This window comes from Gracilinanus agilis, chromosome 4 (genome assembly GCF_016433145.1).
Source record: "Gracilinanus agilis isolate LMUSP501 chromosome 4, AgileGrace, whole genome shotgun sequence".
In the NCBI taxonomy this organism is placed as follows: Eukaryota; Metazoa; Chordata; class Mammalia; order Didelphimorphia; family Didelphidae; genus Gracilinanus; species Gracilinanus agilis.
Genome location: NC_058133.1, coordinates 199,694,339 through 199,703,751, shown reverse-complemented (window position 1 = coordinate 199,703,751; position 9,413 = coordinate 199,694,339).

Here is a 9,413-nt window from a genome sequence, read left to right as displayed (position 1 = left end):
TTTCTTTCTTTCTTTCTTTCTTTCTTTCTTTCTTTCTTTCTTTCTTTCTTTCTTTCTTTCTTTCTTTCTTCCTTTCTTCCCATAGCTAAGAAGTCACATAGCTAAGAAATGTCTGAGGCCAAATTTGAATCAAGGTCCTCCCAATTCCAGGCCTGGTGTTCTATCCACTGAGCCACCTAAATGATTTTTAAGGTCTCCTCCAGTTCAGTCAATTAAACAAACAATCATTAAATGTCCACTATGTATAGTAGATGGGGAAAGCCCACCCTTTCCCAACATGGAGAGACTCATTATATTTTTGCTTCCAACTCAAAGATATCCTGTCCTTACCTGATGAGAGAGGATAAGAGTCTTTGAGCCTTGGAGGCAGCTGGGTGGCTCAGTGGATTGAGAGCCAGGCCTAGGTTCAAATCTGGCCTCAGACACTTCTTAGCTGTGTGACCTGGACAAGTCACTTGACCCCCATTGCCTAGCTCTTACCACTCTTCTGCCTTGGAGCCAATACACAGTATTGACTCCAAAACAGAAGGTGAGGGTTTAAAAATATAGTCTTTGAGCCTTTGAAATGCTATCTGATGTGGCACAGTAGATAGAGCACTGGACCTAGAACCAGGAAGATTCCTTTTCCTGAATTCAAATCTAGTTTCAGAAACTAATAAGCTATTAAGTTATGTGACTCTGGGCAAGTCACTTAAGCTCCGTTGGCCTCAGTTTCCTCATATGTCAAATGAGCTGGAGAAGGAAAAGACAAACTACTCTAAGATCTTTGCCAAAAAAAAGGGGTGGGGGGCCACAAAGATTTGGACATGACCAAAAACCAACTGAACTACAACTTTAAACTATAGAAGAAGATCAGATTTCTGCTAGGCCCCATGAGGCATAACCAGTAGTAGTGGGGTTACCAGCTAAAGAGGAGACTTAGACTCTCAGTCTAGACCTTGAATCATTTGTCCAAAGAGCAAGGAACGCAGGATGAAGGTAGGAATGGAGAGCACCTTAATCTACTCTTCCAGCTCTAGCTTTTGTCATGCCCAATCAATTCCCCACCCCTATAGCCAGATTGGAATATTTGCTATCCTTGCAACAATCCCTCACTTTCTTACTTTTGTTAACTTTCCTTTTTCCTGGAATGTCTTCCCCACCATCCCTGCCTGGCAAATTCTTACCCACCCTTCAGGGTCCTGTAGCATGGTACTGGGGTAGGAGTACATGCTTGGACTCAGAAGTCAGGGGACTCGTATAAAAATCCTGCCTCTAACAATGAGTGTCTGTATGACAGAGGACAGGTCACTTAGCTTTCCTGGACTCCAGAATCCTCATCTGTAAAATGGGGGATTGGACTAGAGGGCCTCCAAGGGCCCTTTTAGCTCTAATCCTTGACTTCCTTTAAATCTGAATGAAAATTCTACCCTCTATAGCAGTGATTCCCAAAGTGGGCGCTACAGCGATCCAGAGAGGCAGTGATGGCCATGGGGGCATTTATCTTTCCTATTAATTGCTATTAAAATTTTTTAAAAATTAATTTCCAGGGAGCTAAGTAATATTTTTTCTGGAAAGGGGATGGTAGGCCAAAACAGTTTGGGAACCACTGCTCTATAGGAAGCCTTTCCCAACTTCTCTTTATTGTAGTGTCTTCTTCCTTCTTTCACTTATTTCCTATTTATCCTGTATATGTCATTTTATATCAATTTAATTGTATGCTGCCTCCCCCAATAGATTGTATGCTCTTGAGGGCAAGGATTGTCACTTGTCTCTTTTTGTATCTCCCAGCATTTAGCACAGTGCCTGGCACATAGTAGGCACTTGATAAATATTGCTTGATTGATTGATAGTCCCATGGCCCTACACATAGAATATAAGCTCCTTAAGGGCAGGAATTGATTTATTTTTGTGGTGAAGGCTATTTCCAACATGTAGCATGGAGGTGCCATTGTGTAGTTTGAAGGCAAATAGAATAGACATCTTTATTCTCTTTTCTCCTGATCCTTTTCAAAGAGAGGCCAATTCCTGCCAGAAAGGGAAACAGGGAGGTGGAGCTAGCAGCTTCTCTTCTCTCCTTAGAGAGAGGAGGTACCAGGCTAGAATTATATCTACTGTTAACAGTTAGCCTAGGGCCATGGTGGTGAACCTATGGTGCACATGCCAGAGGGGGGGGCACTTAGAGCCCTCTCTGTGGGTATGTGGCCATCATTCCAGCACAGAGCTTGTCAGAGTTAGTTACTAGAAAGTCAGAGGGTCACAGAGCAGGGCTGCTCCCCTCTTCTTCTCCACGGACACCTGAGAACATTTCTCACATCACTCACTCCTCTGAAATGTTTGCCATCACTGGCCTAGGGGATGTGATTTTCAGATTTAAGCTAACTTTTGATTGATTTCTTTTAAACCCTTATCTCCTGTCTTAGAATCAATATAGAGTATTGATTCCAAGTCAGAAGAGTAGTATGAACTAGGCAGTTGAGGGTTACATGACTTACCCAGGGTCACACAGATAAGAAGAATCTAAAGCTAAGTTTGAATCCAAGACCTCCCATTTCCAGGTCTGGCACTTTATTCATTGAGTCTTGTAGCTGCCATAGATTGCTGTTTCTTAATGGGGAGTCAAGACCCCTAGATTCAGAATCAAGGTTTAACTCCATTCCCAACAAATACCAGTTCCATAATGAGCCATTATCAGAGAAATCTTTTTATCCACTTTGATAGCAAAATAGAAACCAGAAAAAATATACTTAGTAGAATATATACCAGATAATAGAGAGTAAATGAGCTCTTCCATTGGGAGTGAGGTAACTCAGATCAACTAAGAGATAGAATCTTAGATCTCACCCAAGGAAAAACTCCCTAAAGTCTCTAGCGTAGCAGACTGGGGATAGGAACATGATGGAGACTGTCAGCTCTTCTCATGCCACCTTCTTCCCAAAGTCTTTTCCTGTAGTAACCTGAAGTGGGGTGGACATGATCCATCTTCAATCTCAAACTGGAAGCCAGAAGGGCCCAAAGTCTGAAAAGGCTTAGTGATCTGGAAACTCAAAAAAAGACTGATGAGCTCTCCTCTCTCCTGCTCTTGCCAATTCTACCCCACACCTTAGGAAGGCTCAGGGCACTGCTCTTCACTAATAAAGAAAGAGCCTCATACCAGTGAGCTTTGGGCCTGGAGTTACATTTTTAGCTTTGTATTCCCAGTGCCTTCTGTGTTGCCTGGTACATGGAAGGTGCTTAATGAAAATTTATCAAATTGAACAGAGAACCCCCTCCTCTGTAAAGCCTTCCTGGATTGCTCAACTGAAAGAGATTGCTTCTTTTCCTGAACTTCTCATGCTAAGGTCTCATTTCTCCTATGCACTTATCACAGTCTAGTTGATAGAATAGCTGGCAATGTGTACACATCTCACCCCCCTACTAGATTGTGGGTAGCACTATGCCTCTCTTAGCTTTCGTCTTGACATCCCATTCTATCATGCCTAGTGTCTCACTCAAATCAACAAACATATAATGAAAATATGAAGCTCCTGCTCACATGTAGCCTAATACGTGTTCACTGAATTGAATTGTTTAATCATCAAAATGGGCCTCAGGAAGAAAGTAGAGTAAGGCCCCTATATCTGCTCACTCAATTACCTGAGGTTAACCACAGGGAAAAAATGGATTTAAGTGAGGCAAAGATGCCTAATCATCAGCCTCACTTTCTCTTCCAGAATTAAATAAATCCAATGTCAAAACAAAAGTCAGGATGCCTGGTGATGGCCTGGGATGCCATCCTGGATGACCTTGGCATCTTTGGTGTTTGACCAAGCTCTAGGTGCTCCACAACACCTGCTTCAGCTGCCTTCATGGCTGTTGGAACAAATTGTTCTCATCTGCCCATTACACCAGAAGTCTTCACATGCTTGGAGTAGATATGTCCCTTAATTTATCAATGGATTTGAGACCTGTTAGTGACCCTCAATCTGGTTTAGCCTACCTGCTGAGATGTGTAGCTGCTGGGCATGCTACCACTTCTTCTTGGAACCACAGATGAGAACTGAGGGCTAAATGGACACCAAAGGAGGAGGGATAGCCCTGAAAAAAGTTCAGTAAGCCCTAATTCCAGAGGTACTAGTCCTAAAATACTGTGAAAGGGAATTCTTTATTCTCTTTGTCTATTTTGAGTTAACACTTGGTTAAAACTAACTTAAGTACCTCACCAGACTGTGAAGTGTGAATCAGACTCTCTTTTAGTACCCCTACTTAGTACCTCACCAGACACTAAGAGTGTTGCAAGTCATTAGCTAAAGTGGGTAACAACTCCATCAGTTAGAAAATTGTGAATCCTTTTGATAAGAGTTTATACCTCCAGAGGATGAGAAGCGGATCCCACAAGACACTGCCCCACCCCCTTCCCCAGCTATGCTAGACAATCTGAAAGCTGTGATTGGCCCCTGTGAAGAGGGGAACAGACAAGAAATCACTATAAAAGCCCTGAATTTCTGGGGCTAGAGGTTGGCTTCAGGAGTTGTCCTCTACAGATCATTCATCTTTAGCTGGATTACTTGTCTTGACCTGCCTCTTGGAGGTAACTTGGGACTTGGACTGGCTCTTGGGTTAGTGAATAGCTGGCTTTCCTTTCCTGACATCTGGAGAGAGATTAACTTCAGTTGGTCAAGGGTTAGGTCAAGAGTTAACAAGTTGTGCCAGACTGAGTCGAGCATTGGAGCAATATTTAGTGTGATATGCTAAATATCTTATCTACCCTCTTTTTTGTATTTCTCTTTATAAATAAAAGCTATTAAAAGTCATTTTGCCTTAAGCTATAATACTTTAAATAGGCAACCACAATATTAATTTCAAATTCTCACATATTTAATCAAACCCATTAATTTAGTTCCTTACAATACCCATACACCTAAGAGAATACAGTACTATATAATGTACAATGTACTTTATTGTTACTGTATTTAATGTTGGTAATATTTTGCTATTTGTTTAATTTATCAACTGAATTTTGTTATACATGTATGCTCAAGAAAATCACATTATATATGAGGTCAGCAGGTATTTGCTTTTTTTTTAATTTTTTTTTTTAATTTTTTTTTAAACCCTTAACTTCTGTTTATTGGCTGATAGGTGGAAGAGTGGTAAGGGTGGGCAATGGGGGTCAAGTGACTTGCCCAGGGTCACACAGCTGGGAAGTGTCTGAGGCCAGATTTGAACCTAGGACCTCCTGTCTCTGGGCCTGACTCTCAATCCACTGAGCTACCCAGCTGCCCCCAGGTATTTGCTTATATCCAAGATTTCACCATCCTCAGAAAGTCTTGGAATGTTCTCCCCACAGATATGGAGGCCCTGTTGTACTAATGTAGAATCATAAAATCTGAAAGTTAGAAGGGACCTCAAAAAACCATCTTGTCAAACCCATACCTGGAAAAGTATCTTCTCTAAAACATTCTCAGAAAGCTGCCTTTCAACTCTGCTTAAAATTATCTCATGATAGGGAGTTCACTCTTTCCTGGGACACTCTACTTTATTGGTAGATAGCTCTATTGGTCAGTTTTTCCTTATATTCACTAAAAATTTGCTTCTCTGAAACTTTCATTCATTGCCCCAGCATTCTACTCATTGGAACCAAGAAATACGTATCTAGGCAACAAGGAAACAAGTGTTTATTAAGCACTAACTATATGTGCCAGTCACCATGTTAAGTACTGAGAATTCAAATATAAGCAAAAGGAAAGATAGCTCATGTCCTCAAAGAGCTTATATTCTTATGGAGGAGGGTAACACCCAAAAGGAAGTTGGGGAACTGAAAAGGTTCCCTGGGAGAGGGTCATTGTCAAAATCCAGAAAACCAGAAGGAGAGGCAGGAGAGGAATGAAGGTTGGCCAACCTGAGGCCCTCAAAACAGCAGCCCTGGGAGGAGCTGATCAGTGACAAAAGGAGGCAGGCATGGTAGAGAGATGAAGCCTGAGTCACTGCAGTTCCAAGGTGGGATGGCAACTGAGGCATGGTAGCAAAGTTTAGAAAGTCAGACACCAGCTTTTTCTATGAGAGATATAATGGCTCCACTAAGTCAGCTCTTCTCCAGGCTAAGTATCCCTACTTTACCCCTTTAGAGGCAGCTGGTGATGGCTAGAGTACTAGTGATGGCTAGTGGCTAGAGGGCTGAACCTGGAGTAAAAAAGACCTAAATACAAATATTGCCTCAGATATTCACTGGCTGTATGGTCCTGGGCAAGTCACCTAAAGCCTGCCTGCCTCAGTTTCCTCAATTGTAAAATAGGGATAATAAGAGCACCTATCTCAGAGTTGTGAGAATCAAATGAGATAATATTTGTAATGTGCTTCTTAGTATATAATACCTGGCATATAGTAGGAACTTAATAAATAATAAATAAATTTTTTTTCCTTCTTTCAACTAACCCTCAATATTGTTTACAAAGATCTTCATCTTCCTCTGTGATCTCCCTGTGAATTTCATTACAATCATATACCATCATCAGTGTAGTATTGCCCCATTTTCCCAATATCCCCTCCAACATTTATAATTTTCCTTTTTTCATCATATTAGCCAGTATGATCAACGTGAGGTAGTACTTCAGAGTTGTTTTAATTTGCATTTCTCTAATAATGATTTGGAAGGGTAGCTAGGTGGTTCAGTCCTGGAGACAGGAAATCCCAGGTTCAAATCTGGACTCAGACACTTCCTAGCTGAGTGACCCTGGGCAAGTCACTTAACCCTAATTGCCTAGACTTTACTGCTCTTTTCCTTTGGAGTTGATATTCAGTATTGGTTCTAAGACAGAAGGTAATGGTTTTGAAAAAAGTTTTAATTTTTAATGAAAATAAAATGTTAATTAAAATAAATTTAACTAATTTAATTTAATTTCTTCAAATGAAAAGTGCCTATGCAGATCCTTTGATCATTTGTCAATTAGGGAATGTTTTGTATTTTTATAAATTTGACACAGTTCTCTATATTTTTGAGAAATAAGACCTTTGTCAGAGACACTTGCTACAAAAATGTTTTCCTAGTTGTCATTTCCCTTCCAATCTTGATTTCATTGATTTTGTTTGTACAAAAATACACAAATGTTTGTGTGTTGGTTTGTTTTTAACTTAATTGAGTCAAAGTTATCTATTTTACATCTCATGATGTTCTTTATGTCTTATTTGAACATAAATTCTACCCTTATCCATAAATCTGATGCAAAAACAATTCCATGCTCCTCTAATTTGTTTATGGTTTCATTCTTTTTTTTCTAACTTATGTATTCATCTTGGCTTTACTTTGGTATATGGCATGCAGTGTTAGTTTGTGCCTAGTTTCTGCCATACTTTTAAAAATCTGTTTTCCCAGTAGTTTTTGTGAGATAGTGAGTTCTTCCAAAAACTTGGTCTTTGGATTTGTCAAATACTAGGTTACTATGGTCTGCATTTTGAGTGCCTAATCTATTCTATTGATCTATTACACTATTTCTTAACCAGTACCAGATTGTTTTGATGTTTGCCACTTTAAAATACATTTTGAGATTTGGTACAACTAAACACGTTCCTTCATACTTTTTTCACCAATTTCCTTGATATTCTTGGACTTTTGTTCTTCCAGGTACATTTTTTTCTCGTGCTTTAAAATAATTTGGGTGTAGTTTGATTGATATAGCACTGAATTGATAATTTAGGTAAAATTCTCATTTTTATTATATTGGCTCTTACGAGCAATTAACTTTTCACACTGAGCAATTAACTTTTTTTTCCAGTTGTTTAGATCTGTCTTTGTTTGTTTGAAAAGTGTTTTGTAATTATGATCATATAGTTCCTGAGTTTGTCTTGGTGGGTAGGCTCTCCAATATTTTATATTGTCTACAGTTATTTTAAATGGGATTTCTCTTTCTGTCTTCTGTCAACTGTGTTTTTCAAACTTCCAAATTTGCCCCAGTCCCTTAAGAACTTGCCTTGGGGGAAGTCCCAGATTGCCCTAATCTCCAAATTGAGCAATAGACCCTAAAGTACTTAATGATCCCAGTTTAGATAAAATTAGTATGCAATCAAGTCTTAGGAGTTCCTCCCTTTGTAATCAGAGACCCCTCCCTGGTAGTCTAGTCCCTGGCTGGAAACATCTTTTTGTATAAAGTATAAAGCATTAGCCCTTTCCTATTGGAGCTCATCATTTCCTTTTGCTTTTTAAAACTAATCAATTTTACTTCCCTTCCTTTGTTCTCCCAAAGGTAAATAAGACCTCCTTGTTCTGTTACACTTTGGAGAATCATCTTTGCAGTGGATTCTCCCAGAAACACTGTTCCCAAAGTCCCAGAGCTTTGGTTCTGTGTGGTATTTAGCGCATGACTCTGTGTGGTGGCCAAATATTAAGAACTTGTCTCTTATCCTGATTAAGGATTTGATTTTTCTGACCATTTTACTGGCTTTATGTTTTTTCAAAGTTGACAGTCTCATACTACTGAACATTTATCTGTAGTATAGAGAAATGCTGATGACTTAGGTGGGTTTATTTTATATCCTGCAACTTTGCTAGTTGTTAGTTGTTTCTATTTGTTTTTTGAATGATTCTCTTGGATTTTCTATACCATTGTATTATTATCCTATAATGCAAAGTTTAAATTCTTTTGAGAGCAATTTTAGGATAAGAAACTTGCTACCTCCCTGATTCAAGAAAGTGAACTGTTTGGAGAAGGCGCCATGAAGATACCTGCAGAAACCATACACTGCACCAAAAGATCCAGAGTGGACTTAGGGATGTGGTGATTTGAACTGTGGGAAGTTGAACACATTTGTTTTGAATGTACACTCTTATGCCAAAGGGGACTGCCCCCAAATTGTTTTTTTGTCAGTGCACTTAGCAATCATTGGTTTTGTTCTTTTTTTCCTCTTTTATTTCCCTTTATCCCCAAATTATTGTAATTTCCCCTTAGAAAGTGCGATATTGTATATACCTCTAGTTGAAGATCTTTTAAGTTGATTATATATACTGATTCCATGGGAAACTAGGCATGTAAATCTGGGAGATTTCTATGTGCTCGTTTTCCATTGGAATCACAGTGGGGATTATGTAATTAATTTCTGTACCCTTGAACCATGATTCCCAGCATCCCACTTTTGTCCTCACATTATATCCTTACATTTTGGAGATAAAGTTTCTGTAACCCCACCCCTCACTCTCTTTTCCTGCTACCGTGGTTGGGAAGAACTGCTCTTTACTCAAGCTTTACATTTCCTCTACTTCAAGTGATTATTAATAAATCTTATAAAATATAATGCTTAGAGTTATTGGATATTAATTTTAATCTTACACCATCATATTGACATGGGCATTGTGCAGAGATGGCAGGGGCCCTGTACCCCTTGACTCTGGCAGGCTGTGAGCAGGGGAATTCCCTTCCCCCTTCCTGCCCTTGAGACCCCAAGGCAAGGACCATTGTCCTTGG